Genomic DNA, 26,429 nt, shown 5'->3' on the forward strand with positions numbered 1-26,429 from the left:
ACAGTTTCAATAAAGTACAGGTAGACAGAAAGCTTCTGCCACAACATTCAGTTCTTTTTGGCCTCAATCCTTGAAAATAGATTTATTCATTGATTTTCCAGAGACAGTGTAATGGCTGATGGCTGTATTAGGATCTATTAGAGGCTAAGAGACTGAGATCAAAGGCTATGCTTGTGAAGCCTACACTGCCACACCCAAATACCCAATTCATTAGCTCCCTTGACTAGAGCTCAGTACACTTGATTCACTAATGAATCAAATAAGTAAAGGTGTGCACTAGTGCCATTTCCTACGCATGTCTGGAACCCTCTTCCTTCAGACCTTCACACAGCATTCTCTGTCTCTTCATTCAAGCCTTGGTTGAAATGTTAGCTTCTCTCTTGAGCTAAGATCGACCTTAATTTCAACCTTCCTCACAGTCACCTGATTGTAATTCTCTCACTAGCACATTGACTCTCTGATATCTTTCTTGTGGATTTAATTATTTGTTCATTGTCTATCAATGCTGCTAAACTCTAAGCTTTGTGTTTATTGCCTACCAACCCTGTTAAACTCTAAGCAAAGAATCCCTCTCACTTGTGTCACCAGATTCTCCTGTGCCCAACACAGTGTTTGGCACTGGAGAAACACTCAGAAAATGTATGACAAATGGATGAATGAATCTTAGTCCCTGTGGCAATTCAGACTTAGCAATATATGAAGGCTGGCACCTTGTCAGGCTTTTTTAAAATGAAAAGAAATACCAGATGAGCTTGAGCATCACGGAGGCTTCCTGCATAAGTGATGTGTTTCCCTCAGGGATGTATCTAGGCAGAAGCAGTGAATAGAATAGATGAATTTTTCAGTTATGCTTTCATCCCGCTGTTGTGGCACCCCCAACTGTCCTTGTCTGCTGGTTTGAATGAGTGTTCCACTGGGAAAATAGATTTATTTCCCAGGAACAGGATAGCATTTTCTTCTTTTGACAAATCTAGAAAGCAATTCCTGCAGCAAAGAAAAGATACGTAACATGTAGATACTAAATTCCAAGACACTGCCCAGTCATGAGTAAGAAGAGAGGGGTGTGTGTATGTCTGTGTATCTGTGTGTCTGTGTCAGAGAGAGAGAGAGAGAGAGAGAGAGAGAGAGAGAGGTAAATCCTTAACTAATCTGTGGCTAGGTCTTTCCAGGCCCAGATGCTGAATTGGTTGAATGAATTGTTTAAACAATTGTCTTAATTATCTTCCCTTCCCCTAAGATAAGCCACTGATACTTGGAACCCATTATGTTACTCAAACTCCAGGTAACATGGAAAACACTCTCTCTCATCACCATGGATTTTTCTTTTTTCTTTCTTTCTTTTTTTGAGACAAAGTCTCATTCTGTCGCCCAGGCTGGAGTACAGTGGCCGGATCTCAGTTCACTGCAAGCTCCGCCTCCCAGGTTTACACCATTCTCCTGCCTCAGCCTCCTGAGTAGCTGGGAATACAGGCGCCCGCCACCTCGCCTGGCTAGTTTTTTGTATTTTTTTGTAGAGACGGGGTTTCACTGTGTGAGCCAGGATGGTCTCGAACTCCTGACCTCATGATCCACCTGTCTCGGCCTCCCAAAGTGCTGGGATTACAGGCTTGAGCCACCGCGCCCGGCTTTCTTTTAGGATCCCAAATGACACAGAACTCAGTGTAGAGCTCCCAAAGCAGTTTGGAAAAAGAAAGCCAATGAATAGATGTGAGTGGCTGGTGCTAGTTTTCATGCATCCTTATGCAAATGCACAGTGTGTTTCACTTCTATACCTGCCGCTCGATGGAGGTGTGGGGTAGCCAGTATTACAACCAAGAGTTTAGATCTGTGTTCCCCAAGCCCACGTAAATAGAACCACAGCTACCAATTACTGCCGTTTATCATGGGCCCCTACAATTTTTGCACACTCTACCTTGGTTCACACAACCACCCTCTGAGGTGAGTGACGTTCCTTCTAGTTCACAAATGAAGAAGCAGAAGTCTCTGGTGGTTTAATGGTGTCTGCCTGACATCACACAGCTAGAAGTGGCAGGGCTGGGATGGGAAGTCTTGTCATGGTGTCTATCCTGCCTCCCAAAGCACTGTCATTATTTTCAGATCCCTCTTAAAGTACTTATCACTCTTTCGCTGTATTGGTATTCTTTCAGAACATATCTTTCCCCTCCTATTAGGCTCTAGAGGTTGGCATCCATATCTCTTCCTTCTCTTCATCCCCTGTAGGGTCTTAGTGAAATGCTCTGCTCAAAACAAGGCAGGAACTGGACTAAGGTGAGGAAAAGGAGGCATTCTCCTTGGGTGCAAAATTTAAGAGGGTGCCAAAAATCAAAGGAACAAGAAAAATAATATTTTAATGCACTATTTAAAAACTCAAAATTAATGCAAACATTCCATGATGAGCAAAATAACAAACTTTTAAATGAAGACAGAGATGGCTTCTGACCCTGCAGTTGGCCCACCCTAGTCCCAGTCCTGTAAGAAGCACTGAAAACTTGTCGCATGTATAGGTTGTAGAATTGGTGTTTGGCTCTCGTGAGCAGAACATATGAGTAAGTATCCAGTGAAATGCTGCCATTCAGAACTCATGGATGAATCAGGTGGACTAAAACCCTTGGCCTTTCCTGTTGTCCATCTGACCATGAAGATGTTGATTCAGCTGTAATGGGATTCAGCTGTAATAGGATTCAGCTGTAATGGTCACGCCCAAGCCTTGAAGAATGGCCAGAGTCCAGCTTCCCTACCAGCCTTAGCAGCAGTCTACCCAATAGGGAGAGTTTTCTTAACAGAAGTTTAAATTAAAAACTGCCATTGGTAGTCTAAGATTTTGAAATTTCTATGCTTGCTGTTTCATTTTGTCATTTTTTCCCCTTTCCTGATTTTTTTAATTTCAAAAAATCAGAGTAGTTGTTTTGGAAGGATACACTGATATATACGTATGATATGTACACACACACACACACACACAAACACACACACTATCTCTTTATACATTTATCTGTGTCTCCTCTACCATTCCCAGCCCTCTACCAGGGCTAGGGAGACAATAGGAGCTCAGTAAATATTTTTGAGTTATTAATTGAAGGATTGTAAGAGATGAGCTATAGGAAAATGAATAGTTTTTTAGGTTTGAGCGTACTAAATCTATATCTAAGTCACCACCATAATTTATAGCTGACAAAAAGCTTTATACCAAACAAAAGATCAGATCGTCAGGTCTAATTTGCTTCCATTTAAACCCATTTTTCCGTGCTGTTTTCATTGTTTGTATTTGGTACACTACTTAGCCAGATGAGGGAATCTGTAAGTGAAATGGACTTGCACTGTTGTTCCCAGTAACATTTAGTAAAACAGAAATTCTGGGTCCAAGTGTACGTTGGGTAGCTTCTCCTCTCAGCAAACAGGCTCAATTGCAGAACAAATCAACACTTTTATGGGCACTTTAGTCTCTCCCCGAAGACATTTCTCCCCAGAGTCAACAGAATTAAAATATAGAAAACAAGCTTCAAGTCCGCAAGCTGTCAGACTGACTAGAAGCTGAAAGTTAGAGGCAAGAAAAGCCCTCAGTGGTGTAACAGCCGGGAACTGGGCAGAACAGTTTTTCTTCTTTCCTGTAAATGTGGTCTTAACTGGAGCACCAGGGTGGGAGCTCTGGGCCTGGCTGTTGAAGAGAAGGAGCTATTTCCATCAGAATGAATTCTTCTACTGCCTAGGTGTACTCTATGTAAACAGGCGCAATCTAGAAAAACTTAGCACTTTTCAGCAAAACCGAATTTTTTTATTCATTTGACAAATATTTACTGAGCATCTTCAGATGCCAGGTGCTGGGAACTCAACAGAGAGTAAAATAATAATATCCGTCTCACATGGAGCATGGGTTGTGGTGAGGGGAACTTAAGATAAATGACTAGGCATAACTCCAGCACTTTGGGAGGCCGAGGTGGGCGGATCACCTGAGGTCAGGAGTTCGAGACCAGCCTGGCCAACATGGTGAAACCCCATCTGTACTATAAATACAAAAAACAGCCAGGCGTGATGGCAGGCGCCTGTAGTCCCGGCTACTCGGGAGGCTGAGACAGAAGAATCACTTGAACCTGGGAGATGGAGGCTGCAGAGCCGAGATCATACCACTGCACTTCAGCCTGGGCAACAGAGTGAGACTCTGTCTCAAAAGAAAAAAAATAATAATAATCAGGCAACCAACAGTATGATGTGCTGGGTTGTATAAGTTTCATGGAGATGGAGAGAAATATGACAGCAAAAGGGTAGCTGTTTTGGCTCAGGTGGGTGGGAAAAGACTCTCTAAAGAGGAAAGTGCTGAGCAGAGGCCTCAGTGAGAGACGGAGTGAGCATAGTTCGTGATGTGCATGTCCTTGTTCATCTTTGTAGTGCCTCATCCAATACTGGGCGCATAGTAGATGCTTGGGAAATATGTATTTAATAAGTAAAAAGAAAAATATAAGAACGTTCTTTACTACTGTATTTCAGAACTAAGTATTTAGATAGCCACCTTTTGAAAATAATGTTAATTTCTCTTATAACTTAATGTCTCTTCATTTACCATTAGATGTTAAAAGATAAAACAAGAAAGTGATAATAGAGAAACTGCTGCAATGCAACCTCAGTGAAGGCCCCAGCCTACTTCATGAATGTTCTGGCTCTCAGATGACCCTTTTGTGTTTTTCCAAGTCGGGGAAAGAGGGTTAAACCCTATGTCTAGTATCCAGAAAAAGGCATGTGATCTTGGATGTGCCAGCTATTTTCACTGAAGAGGTCTGACCAGGGGCTTTCCAGTGCTTTCCAGTGGCTGTCCCACCATCTGGGGTAATAAGCCCGTCAGTCCTGAAGAGGGATCTGCAGTGCAGCATCTCCATGTCCCATGGAGGGACACTCCCTGTCCCTCATCTGTGGCATAGATATTGTCGGGATACTCTTTTCTGCTTGCTCAGATACAGCTTCCAGTAGACTTCCGGGCAGTTACCATCAATCCTATCAAATGGCTGCGCAGTGGAACTCATTTGCTTTACACATTTTAGGAAAAAGGTTGCCTATATCCCTACCTTCAGCAAACTTATCAAGTACAAGACAAAAAGTGTACAGTGAGCAAAAAGTAATCGATTCCAAGCTCTTTCATCTGAAAAGGAGATCAGGTGATCCTAGGGGCCAGTCATTGGCTGGTATGATCTTACATGAGTTTATTACCTAATGAAAGGATCTTTCAGTTTGGTGATGTAAGTGGGAGATGCAGCTCTTTTGGATAATTTAAGAAAATCACATTGCTGATGAGGAAAACATCTCTTAGACACTCTTTCTAGCTGCAATAAGCCCGCCTGCCAGTATGGCCCACCACTGTGGTGTTGCCACGACGAAAACTCATCACTGAGACACTAGATCAGAGAAGCAGAACTTAGTGTGCCACCTTGGGCAGCCCCATGCAGGTCTGAATGTGCTGAGCCATGTGATCTTATACAAGGACTTGTCTACATTTCATTTTCAACATCATTAAAATGAAGAGAATCCCCAATCTGTGTATCCCATAAAGAGTCCCGTGTGGCTCAAATGAACTAGTTCGAGCTGATACAAATTACAAACTTTAAAGCATGCTACCGTATGAGCTGGTGTAAGACTTATAAAGAGAATCCAGAGAAGAGTTAAGCTTGACAGTTTTGACATCTCAAAAGTATGAGAGACGATAAAAATGGGGAAAATATTTATTTTAGTTAACTTGTGAAATAGGCAAAGGGCTCTTTTATGAGTATTCTGGGCACAGATGTTACTTCTTAAAAGGCATGATAATGACTCTGCATCTAGAATAGCCTGTGTTTGAGGCACAGCCTGGAGTTGGGGATCAAGTGCAACAGCATTTACTAAGCACCTCCTCTGTGGGGGTGGGAGCACTGCGCTGGGTAGGATTCAATGACAGTGGAGGCAGGGACCTTTTCTTCAAAAGACTAAAAGCCAATAGGGGGCCAGGTACAGTGGCTCATGCCTGTAATCCCAGCACTTTGGGAGGCCATGGTGGGTGGATCACTTGAGGTAGGAGTTTGAGACCAGCCTGGCCAACACAGTGAAACCCCATCCCTACGAAAAATACAACAACAACAAAAAATTAGCCGGGCGTGGTGGCAGACACCTGTAATCCCAGCTACTTGGGAGGCCGAGGCAGGAGAATTGCTTGAACCTGGGAGGCGGAGGTAGGAGTGAGATCGCGCCACTGCATTCCAGCCTGGGTGACAGAATGAGACTCTCTCCATCTCAAAAAAAAAAAAAAAAAGACGATAGGGAACAGGAGACAAACATCTAAATTCCAGGACAAATGTAATATGTGCAACAGGACAGATACAAGCATGTCTCAAGGTCCAAAGAATGGAGGAATTTTATTAGGGGACAGAGGACAGCAGAAAAATTTTCTTAAAGAGGTAGATATTACAATGCTGTAATGAATGGGTAAGATTTAAAAGGTAAAGCAAGACAGATACAAGGCAAAGCCTCAAAAATAGGTAACAAAATTTATTCCAATAAAAGAGTGGCTCAATGTGATTGCAGCAAACAACAGTGTGGAAGAACTATCCTTGCTAACACTTACTGCTCACCGCATACTAAGCACTATCCTAAGAACATTAAGGGTATTAGTTCAGGTAATTATCATAGTGGCCTTATGGTATCCCATATCTATCCCATTATCTATCGATAATATTGACCCCATTGGATGGATGAGCACAGAGAGCTTAAGTATATTGCACACGGTCACCCCGCTAGTTAGTGGTCCCTGGAAAAAGCTGGAATCATGCTGGAGCCATGGAACCATGCTGGAGCCACAATAGGAGATGCAGCCACAAGCTTGGTGATATTGCATAAGGCAGAGAGGGACAAGGAGAAATACCCAGGTTTCTGTCTTCCTTCATCTCTCCAAACTCCTCCCTCCAGCCCTCCCACTGGCTGAGCCATGCCTAGGAAAGGCAACCCCTGAGGGGAAAAGGAAGAGCTCAGCACCAGCACTGGGGCTCTAGCCCAACCCACTAGGGAAGTAATGATGGAGGAGCCAGAGGAACCAGGATGCAGAGTGTTCTGGAGAGATAGACAGGAAGGATAAGATTTGCTATTGCTTGGAAGGAGCAGAACCCAGTAGAAGGATTGTGTGTGCACAAGAGAGGAATAATCTGAGGAAACCCGAGATTCAGCCTTGGCTTTGAATCCCCTGGACAGTACCTTCTCTTTCTGTCACAGATTTTTCATCTCATGTGTGGCATTTCATTTCCATGCACACCAAAAGAGTTATTATTCTTGTTGTTCCTGTTTTGCTTTTCTGTTACCGTAGTTATTACTTTCCTGGTCAAGTGTAAGGAGCCACATGATTATTAATAGTAATTATATTTATTACAGCCATAGGTATTTTAAGTGTTTCTTGAATTATAGCACAACTTTCTTATGCAGCTGTTTATCTCCACCTGCTCTCTTGGCTAACGTAATGTTAACATAAGCCTCAGGAGCCTCAAAGTTTTTGTGGATCCAATAGCCAAGGCTTGTCGTTGTAAACACTTTATAGATGATAGGGTCAAAAGCACATTTTTGAATATGCATAGTCTTTGGATAATTTATTTAGAGTAGAATACCTGATAAGTTTTAACATTGAAAGTTACTTTGTTCCTTAATGGCTAGTAGAGGTGAAAAATAGTCCAAAGTTTGTTTCAGAATAGAAAAGGGGAAAGGTTCCAACTCCTGAGATGGAGAACTTTTTGAAGATGACTGTCAATGTTTAGCATTGGTCCCTATCCACACTGTAGCACCTGGGAGGGAATGGCTTTGCTTTCTGGAATTTCTTGCTCCAGAAGAGTTACAGGAAGAGTTGGAGAAGAATTTCAGCCAGAAACGTTTGTTCTTTTGGTTGTTCTCGCCTTGTTTCCTAGGACATCGTTTTCATGTCAGCATGATCTTGGCTGAAGAAGAATTTATTCCTCTTGACATATTCCTCAACTAAGAATAACAGTCTCAATGTGTCTTTTTGCAACCCTGCCTGAGACTGCTCCAAGATCCCTCTCAGGGGGAGGTGTTTGCAAAAGGGATGAGCTGAACTTTGGAAATAGTGTAGGGTGAGTGAGGTTGTATTTTCATTGTGCATTGTTAGAAACCAACATACTATGTGGGAGATTCACTAATACCTAAATCCTTCCTTGGCCAGTAACTCCATGATTTCTTGAGCTTCCTAAGAAATATCCACGCACAAGATGGACATAGGCCTGGCTGCTCCTTGGGAGGAGAAAAAGCAAGGTCTATCTTCATCCTATGGAAGAGTGGTCCTGGACCTTTTCACTCCAGGCGTGTGGAAAGACAAAGAGAAAAAGGCTAACCCCATATGGCCTTATAGACTTTTTAGCTCCACTGCTAAGAAAAGAAAATGTGGCTCAGTTCTTATCAACAGTTTGAGGAATCACCCTCTTTTTTTGAGAGTGGAGTTTCCTTATCTTAATCTGAGCTTATTGTTTGAAAGAAGTACAGTAAGAGGTAGGGAGTTTGAGCCATCAGCTCTCCCATTCACTGCAGTGTAGTATAAATACCTGTAGGTGTTGAGCAGCATCCAGGGATTTGCATCATTGAATGTGCATGACTGAGCACATAGTAGGTGTTCAGTTACTTCCTACTAATTGAGTGTTTGATTGATTACAGAGGCAAGAAGATCTTATAATAATATATTTCATCTATAATGTGGTCTTGTGGCCTGCGAGTTGAGTACTGAATTATATTCAAACTTTAGTCTATTTTGGGTCCATCTTTATGGGTATTGATTTGTCATAGATCCTTGCCTACTGTACTTACTCTCTTATCCCATTTCTTATTTGCCTATTTTCCTATATATATTCTATAGTGGAATATATTTTTCTGCTATTTCTATACTCAATTTGTTTCTCCCTCCTTTTTAAGGTAAATATTCTGAGATGTAAATATATAACGTCACTAAAAAGGTATTTTGATAAATAGTGTTGCTATTTGCAAGGCCTTCAAAAAATCATGATCAATTAAATATTTGTATAGCAATGGTCATTTATTTATACTTACCTGTTAATGCCAAATGTCCACTGTCCAGAACTCTATAAACAGCAAATGAAAAAGGACCTAGTGGAATTCCTCAACAGACAGTTTTCAGAAAGTCAGAATGAGAGGCCTTTTTGGTGCTGGTTTTGATAAAGTTAACTTGGGTTGTGTTGGGTTAATAATGTGTGCTTTACCATACGTTTTGACTATCTATTCCTTGTAAGGAAGAACAACCATGAGATGAAGGAACACTTGAGAGCGTTACTTGATTTACATAAGATGTCATAGTTTCCTTTCACAAACCAGAAAATTCTGATTGAAGAGTCTGTCCTACAGCCCAGGGGTTCCAGAATTCAGAAGTTACTCTATTTTTTTTCCATGCAAGTAGAAATAATTAGCTAAGGAACCAAGCATGAATCATAAGTCTAGGGTTTTGGTGAAAATATTTTTATGATCTTCCAATTTCATAAGATGGAAATGACTGCTTATTTAACTTCTCTGAGCTGAACTGTCATATGCCTTACTTATCTCCCTGGATTGTGGTGAGGTTAATGAAGACAGTGGAGACACAAAGTGTTTTGTGAACCTTAATATTCTATACATACATGAGGTGTTGTTTTTATTCTTATCAGTAAGATAAAGCCAAAGAAAGAGTTTGCATCATACAGCCTTTGGGTAATTTTTTACTTCTGCACTGGTTGAAAGCATTTCCACTTGGGGAGTTGATAGGAAAGAGTATCAGGAGTCAGTAATTCCGGAGCAAAAGCACAGAGACAATATTTTTAAAAAACTAATAAGTTGTGGGGCAGAGGGAGAGCACCTGAGCTTGGAGAATATTATTTATGAATAGATGAACAAAAGCTGAAGGAAGGGACCAAAAATGAAATTGGCATTTCTCTTTAATTTACTTAAAAGTTCCTGGAAGCATATTACAAGTACATTACAAAATACAATATGAAGGAGGTAACTTGAGGGGCTGAATTTTAAAATTCAAGTGTAAAATGTTTAAAAGAGCCCTTGTTTAGACTATTTGAGGGACTGCTCAATATTAAAACCTCATCAAGTTTATTAAAGGTTAGCTGTCAATTAAGTAGGTGCCATCAATATGATGACTGACAATAATAATTTCAGATTTATTATTAGAAAGTCTTTAGTGTTTTGGTAATTTGGGGAAGGTAAAAGATACTGACCCTCACCTAGTTTGTCTTGTTTTAAATTCTGATGTAAAGAACAACGTATCATGTTTTCCTGCCCAGCAGTGTCACCTCAGCATAAAACCTTCTCAAATAAATGTGGTTCACCATGATCACCAGTCCCACTGTGGGGTGACTGATCTGCCTAAAGCCCAAGTTTTCAATGAGTACATTCCTGAGTCTGGCTGAGGCTTCTTTCCTCAAGGCAAGAACTCGAGAATTCACCCTGAATTCCAGTCCTTTCCAATGTAGATTACAAATGTTCTTAATTTTAGAAAGGTGACACTATATCTAATAGAATAATAGTAGTAGCTTTATACTTATCAACATTTTCTATATACCAGCCATAACTCATTGAATCCTCACAACAAACCTATGAGCTGGACATTGGTGTTATTATTATCCCCACTGAGAGATGAGGAAATGGTGGCACAGTGAAAAAAGTTAAGTAACTTGCCCAGGCTATATTGAGTTGAGTTTGAATGAATCTAGAGAGTGTAGATTCTTCACCATGAGACGTAGTGTCTGTTTGAGCTAAATAATTGTGTCTGTCTCTGCCATTTAAGAAAAGAAAAAAAAAGGCTAAGACCAAAAAAGTGCACTAAAAATTAAAGGTGAGAAAAGCACATTTAAGAAAAAAAAGATGAAAACACATTTTTATTCTATTTTTTTTTCTTTTTGGAGACAGAGTCTCACTGTATCCCCCAACCAGGCTGGAGTTCAGTGGCATGATCTCAGCTCACTGCAACCTCTGCCTCCCAGGTTCAAGCGATTCTCCTGCCTCAGCCTCTGGAGTAGCTGGGATTACAGACATGCACCACCACACCTGGCTAATTTTTGTATTTTTAGTAGAGACAGAGTTTCTCCATGTTGGCCAGGCTGGTCTCAAACTCTTGACCTCAACTGATCCACCCACCTCAGCTTCCCAAAGTGCTGGGATTACAGGTGTGAGCCACTGAACCCAACCTACTACTTCTATTTAGATGCAACACAGATCTGTGTAAGGAAATGACAAATAGGCAGTGCAAGTAAAGCTTACATATCTGCAAATGTGTTTCCAAGCTTAAGTATCTGAAAATATGTGGTTTAAAAGGAAGAAGGCTTTGACTTCTGATAAGCCAAGTTTGTTTTAATTTGTGGTTCTTGAACATTTTGTACCTGAAGAGCACTGAATTTTTATAATAAAGGTTCCTGGTTGTTTTAAAACCAAAACAAAAATAAGAGCTGGTATAGGGGCTGATTCATCCCAAAAGGAAATTCTTGTGGGAGTAGAGTCTCTCTTTATCTTGTCCAGATTCCCGGATGGTCACTTCAAATGTCAATGTGATCTCTGCAACTTGGATACCTCTCCTTAAGCTACTAAAGGGATTCATGAACTCTGGCTTTTGGCCAAGGACATTGAAAAGACTAGTTGGAAAAAACTACTATTCTGCAGTGATTCGTAGGCAGTGTGCTAGCAGCTTTCAAATAATGAGAATTATATACAGGATTCTAGCAACTTTCAAATAGTGATCAAGTGGAAGTTGCTGATGATTCTGGTATAAACCATGAATCTCATCTCACCAAGACCAGTGCTGGGAAGGGAAGGGTTAGAGTTTCTCTCCTGGCCTGGCCACAAGCCTCTTCTCTCATCATTCCAGCCCTGATGGTATCTTATCCATGTTGGTCTCTTCTACATTTTACATTGATCTTAACAGTGCCTGTGATTACTTCAACATGTAAACAGCCAAAGAGAACTCTGTCTGCAGCTGTTCAAAGCTCTGTCCTCCAGCCATGTTTCTTAAACTCTTGGGGTCATGAACCCTTTTGAGAATCTGATGAAAGCCATGAATTCTCTCCCCAGGAAAACAGACATGTAATAGTTTGTATATGATGTCATGAACGTCTGGAATCAAATCCTCGACCCCAGGGTAGGAACCCTGGCCTTAATAGCTTTAAATGAAAGGATGCCGTTTGACATCCAGGCTCCTTCTAAACTCATGCTTAGCCATTCCTAAGTGTGACCCTTATCCTCATGGTCTCAGGCAGTGGCAAATTCTCCATCTATTATGGATGTATTTCAGGCAGAAAGATGGAAGGTAAAGATAATTTTTAAGGGCATTTCCTACAAGTTGCACATAAAACTTATGCAACTTTTAAGGTTCCATGGGCATGTGACTGCTGCAGTGAAAAGCAGATAGTTAAACCATTTTGAAATTCTTAATAAATGTATGTTTGAGTCAGTTCTGTAAGTGAAATCCAAGGGGACAATGCGGCATGTACAAACAAAGTGGGCAACACCCTGAGGGTAAGTGGCTCTCTCACCTGGACGCCTCACCTGTCCCAGTGTGCAGAGGCTGCAGTACCCTTAAAGGCTACTGTCTGCAGGGGGTTGGAACAGCAAGACAGTAGGAAAAGGAGACGCCTGGCTTGATTTCCCAGCCACCACCAGGGCACTGAATACAGGGCTGGCATGTGGCAGGATGGGGAACCCAGAAGAACCCAGAGGCTGTGTTTCACTGAGTCACCAAAGTGAGGGACTCCTCTTGCCTGACAAGTGTCTGTGTGCTTGAGGGAGCAACATAAAAGGGCAAATCAAAATCATCATGACAGGTCAAGAGAGAGATCCTGGAAGAAATGAAAAAGTTTTACATTTAATACCGTTAACAGCACCCTTTTCCTGCTTTTTCAGCAAAGAGCCCTGCATTTTCTTCTTGTATGGACCCCTTGAATTATGTAGCCTGTCTTGCTCTCTCTCATTGGCCAGTCACAAAGAGCTGCAAAGAATGCTGGAAAAATACAGTGTTTATTCTGGTGGATGTGCCCAGCCAAAAATCAGGAGTTCTGTTACTATGGAAGATGGGGAGAATTGATATTGAGGTTGATAGCTAGCAGTTTCTACCATGTAAGAAGAAACCACCCATTATTGAAAGCGTTTACAACATTTAGCTTACTGAATCCTAAAAGCAATAATACTATTTGCCCTAGTTCACAGACAAAACGACAGCACACAGAGACGAAGTACCTTGCCCTAGAGCACACATCTAGCAAGCAACGAAGCCAGGGTTCAAACCTGGGCAAACCTGTGGATTTCAGATCCAGGACCCTAACCCCTGCACAGCACTGCCTTTGCAGCTCAGTCTGTAAAACCCACATCTGTGATTCGGCAGGGATGTTCTAGCCTCTGAATGCCTTATAAAAACATTGGTCTGGCCGGGCGCGGTGGCTCAAGCCTGTAATCCCAGCACTTTGGGAGGCCGAGACGGGTGGATCACTAGGTCAGGAGATCGAGACCATCCTGGCTAACACAGTGAAACCCCGTCTCTACTAAAAAATACAAAAAACTAGCCGGGCGAGGTGGCGGGCGCCTGTAGTCCCAGCTACTCAGGAGGCTGAGACAGGAGAATGGCCCGAACCCGGGAGGCGGAGCTTGCAGTGAGCTGAGATCCGGCCACTACACTCCAGCCTGGGCGACAGAGCGAGACTCCGTCTCAAAAAATAAAAAAATAAAAAAATAATAATAAAACATTGGTCATGAAATTACCTGCACCAGAATCGCTACAATATATGTTTAAAATGCAGTTTCCTAAGCTCTAAGCCAGGCTACCGGATCAGAATATCTGCAGGTGGATTATAAGGATCTTCATTTTAAACAAACTCCACCTGGTGATTCTTAGACACTTTAGGAAATGTTACTTAAAAGTTTTAAGGTACAATAAACTTCCTGGGTTGAGGATTGTGTGGGGAGCCGTGAGGAAATAGACATTCATATTAATACATCGATGGCAAGAAAGCAACAGTTTACAGCCCAATGAGTGGGAACATGGCAATATCTACCAAGATTACAGATGCATTGGTCCTGGATGCAGCAGTCCCACTTCCAGAAATTTAGCCTGCAACTACACCTATAAGTGTATGAAATGACACATGTTCAAGGTTAATAATGGCATTATTGACACCAGCAAAATATTTTAAGCACCCCAAATGTCCAGCAAAGGAGACCAGGATGAGTCCATCCATGCAGTGGCACACTGCTACCGTCTGGAAGAAAGCAGGCGCTCACTAAGTACTGATGGAGGGAAATCTTCAGCACATGTTGCAAAGGGAAAAAAAGAAGATATGTAACAGTCTCCCCAGGACATGCAGGCAAGAGAATCCCCTCTCACCAGGAACAGTGTGCTCCCCAAAATGCCCAGTGACATTACAAAGGCTGAGTCTCAGGGCTGTGATGGCAGGTAGGGGCAGTTGAGTCAGCTCTGGCCCCTTTTCCTAAGCTGTGGGTTGTTGAAGGCTCCCTGACAGCTGTCTTTAAAATTAATGGAGGGGCCAGGTGTGGTAATCCCAGCACTTTGGGAGGCTGAGGTGGGCAGATCACGAGATCAGGAGTTCAAGAGTTCAAGACCAGCCTAGCCAACATAGCAAAACCCCATCTCTACTAAAAATACAAAAATTAGCTGGATGTGGTGGCGGGTACCTGTAGTCTCAGCTAATCAGGAGACTGAGGCAGGAGTATTGCTTAAACAGGGGCGGCAGAGGTTGCAGTGAGCCGAGGTCACACCAGTGCACTTCAACCTGGGCAACAGCATGAGACTCTGCCTCAAAAAAAACAACAACAAAAAAAAATTAATGGCGGTACTTAGGGCCTCTCTTCCCTAGGCAATGGATCCTGTTCACCAATTTTGTGGCAAAGAAAAACGTCTTATTCCATCCCTTTAGAGATGGTAAACCTAGATTTGGAGTGTATAATGATTCTGAGATGGCATTGACTTCTTCATCCTTTTCAATTGGAAAAGAGGCTGCCTCAGTCCTAGACTGGATTGTTTTGGGAACAAACTTTTTTTTAAGTGCTTTTGGAGGAATGGTGCTCTTCCAGCTCTATATGATGCCTCTCTCCTCTTGAATTCGGATCACTTGCTTGTGGTAGAATGTCTTATTTTGTACTCTAGAGAATGCTTATACTCTTGAGTGGAAACATGAGGGAGTTTCAATAACAGATTGTTCTCTAAAAATAGTCCCTTCAGCCTTTCCTATTAAACTAGGTGTCAAGGCTCAGGGTTAGCAAAGCAGTTGGTTAGAGCAAAAGCAGCACAGAGCGTTCCCTTGGAGATTGTCATATATGGCTGTGAAATCCCAGGAAGGCAGACCTTAGAATTCTTCACAAGTTAGAGGAGAGAAACCCAAATGCCAGGTCACTCTTTTTCTTGAATAATATGCCAGCATCAGGAAGTAGTTTAAATAATAGACGATCTGTTAGCACAATAAAAACCCTGTCATCTTCCTGTGTTTGGGTCCTGGATTAATTTATGCCAGGTTCTCTCATGGTTAGCCGTGGCTCCAGAATGTGGGGAGAGCTTGAGGCTATGTTTTCACAGACTTTTTGTAAGACTGAAAAAGTATAAATTGATCACGTCAAAGAATGAAGGAGTAGCTGATGCGCAACAGAGGTGAAACCCTCCTTCTTCCTGCCTTCCTCTTGATACTTTAATTGTTCTAACTTGGTGGATGATTCTCATCATAAAGGCCTAAGGTTATATCCAAGGTTAATCTGGACTAGCGATGTCCAATAGAACTTTCTGTGATAATAGAAATGTTGGGTACCTGGGCTGTTCTGTACTATAGCTGCTGACCCAATGTGGCTATTGAGCAGTAGAAATGTGGCTGGTGTGACTGAGAAATGAAATGTTTAATTTTATTTCCTTTCAGTTAGTTTAAATGTAAATAGCCACATTTAAATGACTAGTGGCTGACATTTAGATAGCATGGCTCCCCGATGCATGGAATGAGCATCAGGAATTATGATTTCTGAACTCTGTCTTCACGCAAAATTGAGATGATGGTAGTGTCATGTTAGTGCTGTATGTGTCACATGCCCATCTTAGAGAATAGTTATCATTGACCCTTGCTTCCTCTTTGGATGTTCTGAGAGGTGCAGGCCATTTGGACTTTCTTATTGGGTTCCATGAACCAGAGATGTCAATGCTAAGCCATTCTTGACTGTGCTGGTCCATTCGCAAGAAACAAAGCAGGGATTCATTCCAGGAGAGGCAAGCTAGTTTGAAAGCCCAGCCCAAACAACAAAAGGTGTGAAGTTGCAACACTGCACCTGATATTCACAGGTGAGAAAACTTCATTTGTATGTATGTGTCCCTTGAAACTCGGAATCAATTCATTAATTTCAGAGACTTCACTTTACCCACTTAAAAGTCAGCTCCACTCATTCCTGCTTATAATTTTTATTAGGAAATAGAAAAAAATAACTGCTATAATGCACAGTGTGTGAGATCATGACAATTAGGGGTTCATCTGCTTTTGCAAAATCATCTTGAATGCAGGATTGATATCCAAGGTGACTCTGTAAGAGCACACACCATTTAATCTGTGTATCTTACCCTAAATCAAACTGATAACTCCCTCTTACCCCCTGTTTCTCCCCTTCAGAATGTTTATGTTTTACCTTAGGCCCCTTCAGTGGTATTTTTCAAAGTGCCCACATGCTGTTTTATGTGACATCAACCTAAAATGAAGAGGCTGAGACACAAAATATAATTTAAACGGTTCACAAGCCAAGTGAGGACAGCTGCCCAGAAGCCTCAGATCCAGGCAACCTTGGATATGAGCTCCGTTGACCTTTGTTATAAGCAAGTTTTTAAAGACGAAGAAAGGGGACAGGCAGTGAGCTAATACAAAGTTGTTTGTTAGGAATTCTCATTGGTTTATAGAAATAACGTTGATTAATGATTGGCTATATACATGCTTAAGGTGTAGGGTGTGGGTTATAGTACCCTGTGTAGCATGATTAGGTTGATTTATAGCTACCTGGGCAATAGCAAGCAGTTTCAAGACATGAAAACATAGCTCAAAGCTGGGAGTAGGATGTCATTGCTACCTCATTTTAATGTCTCTCTGGGCCTGAAAATTTTAAAGGACTTGCATTCCTCCGATGAAAATTATTTTCTTTTCTCAGCTGTTAATTAAGAAACAATGGGTAGTCAAGCCTATCATGCAAGCTGCCATGTCCTGCCAACAAAAATCCTCATCACCAGGCCTTGCACATTCAGAATTATTGCCCTCCTTCCCTGAGGAATTCTACCTCCTTAGGAAGTGGGGATGTTGGACGGCCCAGAGCAAACTGAGCCTGCTTCAGGTGACCAGCTCCAATTGATCTTTACTTCACAAACTGTCCATCTGAGAATCTCAAGACCTCAGGGTTAGTACACAAGGAGCCATCTTCCAGAATTTGTCTTCACTCCAGCCTCCCCCTAGCTGATGTGTTTTGTTGACAAGACACCCAGCTGGGTCACCATCTTCTGGCCTCTGATGCACACCCATTGATAATAAACCACGCTTTACTTGACCTTCCGTCCCAAGGAGAAGCCCTGAGATGCTATAGATGACTATTGGCTCACTTACCCTGCATTATTAGCAGAGCTCCCAAAAGAATGAATCTCACTGGCATGGACTGTTGTGTGCAAATGTAGATCTAGGATGATTTTCTGATGTTGAGACACAGAAGCTCTCAAAGGGCTTATTCAAGGAACAAATTCATGACATTATAAACTGCTATAAAAATGACCTTAACTATTCTTCTCTCCTACTGAATGAGCTACCCAGCAGAGTACCATGAGTATAAACAGCCCTAGACTGTCAGATCTTATTGTTTTGTTGATGAGCACACATGGTCCTTAAGCATACGGTGTGGGTGGTCTGCTGGCGGGTTATGAATCCAAGCCAAGGGGGTTTGCTTTCTGGTCAGCCTCCACGAGTTATTTGTGAGCACTGGACTAATTGCTTCTAAACTGCACATGTAATGGCCACTTCTGGGTTTTTGACAGGAAAATGGCTACTTGCTTATTCTCAGATGTCATAATAAATCTGCCCTTTGCAAACCAGAGACCTCTCATGAACACATGAATGGGTGAGTTTCAGAGGACTTCCCTGGGATCCACAGCTCACTGCACAACCTTGCAGGAGTTATTTGACAGGTGTGCCTTCGGCCTGTCCCCAACATAAGCAAAACACACCTGCCCTTTATCTGGCTGAGTGGGAGCATGTGCAGCTGCAGTCGATTAAAACTGAATGAAAGTTTGTCTGCAAACAGCTTCTTGGTGGTTAGATGTTATGTAATTTCAAGTGCTATTGCAAAATATTATTCTTATTTACTTTGTGTATGTTGAAACACTTTAAACGTATCATTCATTTAGTAGGGCAGAGAGTATTTTCTCCATCTCCTGTTTTTGCTTTAATACACTATTGGTTATTTTAAATGACCAAACTGTTCATGCTTTTATGACCACTCAAATAATACAGAATATGGGGGATAAATGACTAATTAATAGATTAATAGTCTTCCTCTTCCCATTTCCTTGAGGTAGCTAATGTTATCAAAGCAGCGTGCCACATGCATCTTTCCACAATCACTCTATGTATGCAGAAACATTATTTTTAAAGCTTATGAAAGTGTACATATGTTTTTATGTGCTGTAGCACTATACATGTATGTGCACATATATACACACACATTCATACATGTGACATTTCCAAGTCAATAGAGATCTAACTCATTATTTTTAATAGTTTTCTAACAGTCTGTAATATGGATCATAATCTAATCATTTTCCTATTGCTGGAAATTTTTATTTTTATTTTTTACCTTAAGGCCCTTTGTTAAGAAAAAAAGGAAGAAAAAAAGTGCCTTGCTCTGCAGTGGTGGTGTTTGCAGGGGCATTTGGTTGGGCTGCTTGTGTATTTGGGAGTATTGTTTGTTTACACAGTCAGTTTCCTAGGTTTCCATGTGTCCTTGCCAATCTGTGTGAGTTGGCGGCCAACAGCTCTTCCTAAACCACGTCTTGTGGCCAAATGCAAACTGAACATCGAGGAATGGAAAATATTGCAAAGTTTCTAAATGGTCAGGAAGATTTTAATCCCAAAACAGGTCTAGTTCCTATTTTGTGAAAAACAGTGTGGAAACACCTAATTTTTAAAAATTCTCCACTGTCAAATGAAGAGAGATTTGGGGTTACTGGTCCGGTTAGGTGCCCTGACTGAGGCATCCCTGGAACATAATGCTTCCACAGTAGACTGTCAGCTCACTGAGGTAGGCCCTTTGATGTGTTTTTGTTTTCTGCCTGGCATAAAGTAGGCCCTTTATAATAAATGTTTGTTGAGCCAAATGGTTTACATAGGGCTGAAAAGTACCTTTTTTTGTTTTTGATTTTTGAGACTCTGGCTGAAGAGGGACTGTCAGATGTTTGTTTGATGCAAAGGAGAGAACTTGATGGGACAGGGAAGGGGAAGGGCAGGCCAGGAGTAAGATTTAATTTGAGCGTAGGCAGGGACCAGGAAAATGAGGTAATGTGGTTTGGTCTAGTGATAGATGCTAAGTCAGATCTTGAGGATGTTTATCTTGGGCTCAAGAGCAATGGAAAGCCACAAGAACCATCCTGGAGGGGGAGGGAATATCCAAATCTGTGAGTGGAGAGCTGACTTGGGCTTCAAATGTGTCATTGTGATTGATGACCAGGGAGGCACTGTCCTCTCCCCACCCTGCATGGGATGAGTTTGTTATACCTTATTTTTATAGTCCTGCCAGGTCTCCATGCACCAAAGCGTATTCAGAACAACAGAAACAAAACTTTAATGTTTCATATTATGAGTTTGTCTGTAATATGGTTTGTGTGTGTGTACATACCACACATTTCCACAGATAGACCAACACAAATAAAATTTGGGGATAATTAAAAAACCTTCAAAAACAATGAAACTTCCTTACACGTTCTCAGTCTTCCTGAGTCTCTTGGTGGCTCCATGAGACTTTTAACCAGTCTCCCAAAGAGTGTAGAAACTTGTGGATAGATTCAGCAAATTGAAGGTCTCATAGTCATCATATGAGCCAGCCATAGGCTCAATCCACCAACAGAAAGAAATTTCAAGAGATCTTTTTTTTTTTTTTTCTGAGGCCCCCTGAGGCCATTACTTCCTCCTGGGAATATCTAAGGAAGTTAACCAGTTACAATCAAATCACCTAATTCTCACCTGTCACCTACTATGCCTATGCCAGATGTTCTTACTTGTGTTAATCTTATTTCCAATAAAAATAAAAGACACCCAGCCTGGACATAATGGACTGTCACAGCTCCAGTGTCATCCACGAGATGAATGTGGCTTAGGCCTGTGGGGCAGGGAAAATAAAAGAGAAGAAACAAATGCTTACAGGAATTTCCATCTTGCTTCTTGATACAGACTGTGAAGGGTTAGAATATAGAGAATGTGGCTGAGTCCAGGAGTTTGTAACCAGCCTGGGTAACATAGCAAGACCCTGTCTCTACAAAAAAATAAATAAATAAATGAATAAATAAAAGATATAGAGAACACAGAATAATATCCTCTTAAATGATTGCTGGGGAGCTCAGATAAGATGGTGTGGGTAGCAGCCCTTATGTAAGCTACAGAAATCTCTATGAATTATAGTTGTTGTTCTGGAAATGTCAAATTCATTAGGTTAAAAAAAACTCTTTTTAAAAAACTGTCTTCAAAAGCCAAGCTTCAGTCTAATATAATTTCCCCATGGAAGTAAGTCTGTAATTCACATATTTAAAAAGTGAATGAAATGATGGTATTTCATTTAATATCACTAGTTTTTTTATGCTTTTACTCAATTGTTTCTATTTTGGAGTGCTATTGTCTTCTAACCTCTGCAAGACTATTGGGGTATTTTTATATATATATTATATATTTTATATGATATATATTTTATATCTATATTATATATACGTATAAATTATATATATAATATATAAATATATATAAATATATATTTTTTTTCTGCCTCATCTGATAAAGAAGTGGCTGGACTTCTTTTTATCTGAAAGGCAAGTCAGGCGCAGCTTTATGTCCAGGGAGCCTGCTACAAGTGACTAGCCCAGGTTTGGATCTGTTTCTGGCATAATTACTGTTGCAGGGCTGATAAGAGAAAAGTGCCAATCATGGAAGTTACTTTCCTTTGAAGAGAGGCAATTCCCTGTTCTTTCAGACCTGCAAGCTTAAGGAGCAACTTCCTCTACCTGGTTCACTCTTAGCACATAATACAACGCCACCTGCAAGTCAGAACTTTCTAATAAATGCCTCTCCCCCACTACATTGTCCAAAAGCAATGTTGAAAATGAAAAAAAAAAAATTAGATGCAATGGATCTATTCTAGAAGACACTACCTATCATCCATAAAATTTCAAAGCATGTTTAGCTCCTAGAATCTCCTGCTAAAGATGAAAAAAACAAAAAGGAATCATAGGACATTTTATTTTATAAGTAAAATCAGAATCCACAATAGCCAGCCTGGCCAACTTTTGAAAACTGTGGAAGGGAGCTGTGGCTGCTATTGTCTCATTTTTAGATATGAGTGGGTGGTTTGTCCACTGTTGCCCTTCCTTCTCTCTTTATATTGTACCACTGATGTTTAGCAGTACTGTAATCAGTATTTTATTTTAAAGTGCATATCTATGGGATTCTCTCATTTTCATTTTTTAAAGTTATATTTGTTTTGTACTAGAGTTTTGGAAAATAGTTCATGTATCTGTTGCTTTTTTAAAAAAAAAAAGTGTTGCTCATTCTATAGCTAAAGCAATTAAGGAATTCATAGTTCGGTGAAAATTTTTTTTGCATGGATATAATATGTCTCCTAAGCCAAACCAAGTCCTGTTCAATCCACCACTTATGACAGTCTATTCTGTATAAAAGCAGTAAGTCACATGCCAGAAGGGAGTTGTAACTGAAGACAAGGATGGCACTTCTCACTGAAAGAAGCCAGAGAGCTCCAGGTCAGGCATTGCATTCCATTCCCTTGGCTGTGTTCCTCTTTGCATGCTTATGCATGATTTCTTTCTTTCTTTTAAATACCTTTTATCCCAAGCCAAAGCCCAGCCTATCAAGTGCCTAAGGAAAAATCAAAAATGAATGCCCTGTAGTACTTTAAGTTTATGTCTATTAATGTGGGTTCAATTTGCTATTATCAAGGAGATTCTTTAGCCAGACGCAATTAAATGTGAGAGGGACACAGAGAAACATCTTGCTTCCATTTCAGTAAAGATGAGCATGCCCTGGCTTTACCGCTAATTAGCTAAGAGACTTAAGAATAATTGAGAGAGGGAGTGAGTTGGCCTCAATGACTTCTTGAGTCTTTTCCAATGTTAATATTTTGTGATCTCAAGCCATACAAAGAAACCCAACTAAGTATCACCTACATGTTTTCTAATGTATCAACTCCTCCCTGGCATCAAAATATGCTGGAATCTTCTTCTGCTCACCTGGCACTTCTCAAAGTATATACTGTGAGGCCTCTGTCAGATGGGAGACTCATAACCCTGAAATCTCTCACTCAGGTCTTTCATGTATTCACTTGCAGGTCTGACTTCCTATTTAGCTACCTCCTAATGTTGTATCTTGGCCATAGCCTCTGAAGAACTGTCACCCAGACAGCTCTCACTCAAGGTGACCTGACTTAAGATTGCCAGAAAGGAATAACTAATGCGATGAAAATCTGTTTTGTTTACGGCTCTATTTCCAGGGACTAGAACAGTACTTGAAATAAAGTAGATGCGCAACAAATATTGCAGAATGAATGAACTCAGAGCTGGTTCCACATCATCATGCCATGGGCTCCATATAGTCACAATCACACACTAGATAGGTATCCCCAGTGGTTCTATGTTCTCACCTCACCCCCTGCCTAAGCTTTACTCCATTTAAAATGTCTTTATTTTTTCTCCCTCTGCCTGATTCCTTTCCTAGGTTAATTTTATACAAATCTTTTATTAACTTGATTAATAATCTAAATGTTGTGTTTTCAATTCAGTGAATAAACCATTTGGAATGGGCTTGGCTTCCCCATTATTATGATCCACTGAAACCATAAGGCAAGTACAACCAAAGGATGTTGAGATAAATGATATGTCTTTGAACTTGAATTGTTAGGCTCTACTAGTGAGGAGTCAGCTGAAGGCAACTTTTCTCCACTGGTAACAGTACTTGGCCAGAAAGGGGAAAAGTCTGGCAAGAGAGTCCTGAATGAATGTCAAACCCAGGGATTTTTTTTTTTTTTAAATCATGATCTTTACTATATCTGAAATTGCAGTGATGGGGAAAATTAAACTTGTTTTAATATAGAATTTTCTTACATCTAACAGATACATAATTTACTATATCACATTTCCTTTTATCTGTAAATGTAAGTACCCAAAATGGACAATAAGAAATCAAGGGTAAACATTAACACATTAAAGCTACACTACAGGGCCCCTTGTCATTCACAGCAATGCTAGTCCTAGGATAATCTTCTGTTCCCAAATTAGGTGCGATAAGACATTTGGAAAACAAATTGTCTGAAGTTTGGGAGGACAATAACTCTTCCCCTCAGTATTACCATCAACAAAGAGCCTTTTAACATGGGGCATAGACACTGTCCCTAGAGTTTTAAGTCCTCCAGTGAATGCTTGTAACTTGTTACCCTAGGCTCCTGGGACCAAGTTCATTCCATCAAGGGGTGGTGCCAACTGGGAAGTCTGGAGCTTAGAAGAAAAGATTCTTTACTTCTTAGGGTCTTAGTTTTGTCAAAGTACCTCTTGCCCAGGGAGCTATCCAAGGTGCTGTCTGAAACTCCTTGTCATCTGGTAAAACCGAATCTTTTTTCCCAGTGTCAACATATACCCCTGCCTAGCTTAGTCTCGCCCTCCTGACTTTGTCTAATCCTGAAGCCATCTGTGTTTCCCAGTTTGGATTTGACCAGACCACTGCTTGTTTCCAAATCCTGAGATGTGTTCTGAGGCATTCATAACTTGCCCTCAACTAACCCTTTGCCTCCCTCTTGTCTTGACTCTGCCTAGTCTGACTTAACTATCGCCCTCTCCTAAGATTGATCACCCTGCCCCCCATCTAGCTTTTGTGTATCTATGGCACATGTAAGCAAAATGATAGAGATCAGAAGTTAATCAACAAGATAAATTACACCTCAAGAAATTTCAACTTTTTTTTTATTAATATAAATTACCTATGTTATATATACTTTTGAAAAAATAGCTTTCTAATGAGAAATCACCTAGTTATACAGAGACTTTAAGGAAAAAATAGTTTTTTATTTTTAGTTTATTATCTTTCAACATGTTTGTTAAAGTTAATTAAATATTCAGCTACTGTTGGCAAGATCAATATTATTATTGGAGTATATATTTGCATAAAGACTTTAGTCCCATTCACAATTTTTTAGTTGAAATAAAGAAAAGAAAATTGTTTTGACTATAGTGGTGGACAACACATTCTGGCAATTGGTGCTAAAATTTATTTGTTAAGATACACTTTTTAAAAATTTGAAATACTTTAAATTTGTATAGTGTCAGAACTTGCCCTGAAGTTAATATATTTTAATGTAATCATAAGTTATGTTTTTATAAAGATACTGCTATATGCTTTCATAAAAATTATCCTCCCATCTGATTTCCACTACAATGTGTATGTGGTCTTTATAAAGAAAAGCAAATCCGTATTAATTTAGAGTACTGTGGATATACATCAGCTGTTGTGCAGTTAATTGTGAAACAAGTGGTCTTTGTTTTCTCAGCTTTTTCTACACTGTCTTGAGAAGAAGCAAAAGCCTCCAGGCACACCACCCTCTGTATTCTAGCTATGAAGAGGTTGCCTGCCTTGAGCATTGGCAGTGGTGTTTGTATTGGCATTTAAGGCAGAGCTAGTGACTATTTGGAATCATCCACATTCCTTTTCCCAGCCCCTTCTGTGATCAGTGACCCACATCTCTAAGACAGTTCTCAAGACGGGGATGCAGATCATAGTCATTAACAATTTTTTATGTCTGCAGAAAGCAAATCCTCCAGGGATTGAGTTCTTGACCTTGGCTTCTGGCCAACTCCTATCAGAGTAGAAAATATTATTAACCAGGCACTACATTCTTACTGGGCCCCAGCTGAGCCTTGATTCAATTTAGACTTTAACATAAATAGAACTGAAGTGGTCAGCTAATCCATTTTAACAGTGAGACCCATTCTTGAAACAAAACCTTACAAGAAAGCCTGGCATATGATATAGATAAGAGGAGAGCCAGTCCCTTGGAATGCAAGTCTGGGACTCTCAATCCCCATTATCCTCTCGTTGCTAGAGTTCTGTCTGAGAACTACTGATTGTCCACTAATTTTTTTCCAGATGGGGAAACTGAGGCTTGGAGCTGTTAACTCACTATTCAAGGTCACACAGTAGGGACAAACTTGAGTCCAGAAACTTGTCTCCTGAGCACCTTCTACTGTCCTGTTCACAACCTCTGCCTCTTTCTTTCCCTTTCCCTGTTCCCTTGTGGTTGAAACCAGCACATCACGCATTCACTCAGACTTTTGCATTGACAGAGCTCTTTTGGCTCCCAAGTGAAATATACTCTAATTCAAATTGTCTTAAGCTAAAGAAGGACTTTATCAACTAATATAAATTAAAAGTTCAGGGATATCTGGCTTCAAGGGCATGTAGGGGCTTAAAAGTGCCATTCAATTTAATCTCCATCTCTTTGTATGTCTTAGCTCTGCGTTGTTGTGCTGGCTTCATTTTCATGGGACCTTCCTCATGGACTCCAGCAGATGGAAGCATCCAACATTCTTCTAGCTGATAGTTCTCATGGAAAGAAAACTTCTTTTTCCCAATTGCGCTAACAAAATTCTCATAATTGAGCCTCATTTACCTGAGTTGGCTCATGCACGTATCCCTGGACCAATCACTATGGCAAAGGGTTTGGATGATCTGATTGCTCAAGTCTGGGTCACGTAACCATCCCTGGAAAGAGGGTTAAGGGTCAGAGTCAGCCCCATTCAAATCATTTGGACTGAAAATAAGGAAGGGCAGATTTTCCAAAGAAAAAGCAGAGTACTGTTAACCAGAAATGTCGGGGGATGGGTAATAAGAAGTCACAGACAATATGCATCTACTGCAACATCTTCAACCTTTAGTTGGTTTTTGAGGTTGAGACTTAGAAACAAAGGCAAGAGGACTCATTGCAGAGCTGCCTGCACTGTTGCTGCTTCTGTAGGTCCCCAAACTGCTCTCTATTATGTACTTTTAAATTTTATTATTTCTCAGTTAGGGAGTATTTAGGAATTTCTTGATTTTAAAGGCATCGAATTTAAACATATCTAAATTTTTGGAAGCAATGGGTGGAAACATCCAGAAGGCTTGATACACTTGAGAGTGTTT

At 40.7% G+C, this 26,429-nt stretch overlaps 1 protein-coding gene across 2 annotated transcripts in view; it reads left to right on the top strand.

The window, feature by feature from the left end:
• The window catches only part of MAMDC2 (MAM domain containing 2), a 171,412-nt gene that overhangs the window by 16,330 nt on the left and 128,653 nt on the right, over positions 1–26,429 (top strand).

The sequence above is a fragment of the Macaca mulatta genome, chromosome 15, assembly GCF_049350105.2.
Source record: "Macaca mulatta isolate MMU2019108-1 chromosome 15, T2T-MMU8v2.0, whole genome shotgun sequence".
NCBI lineage: Eukaryota > Metazoa > Chordata > Mammalia > Primates > Cercopithecidae > Macaca > Macaca mulatta.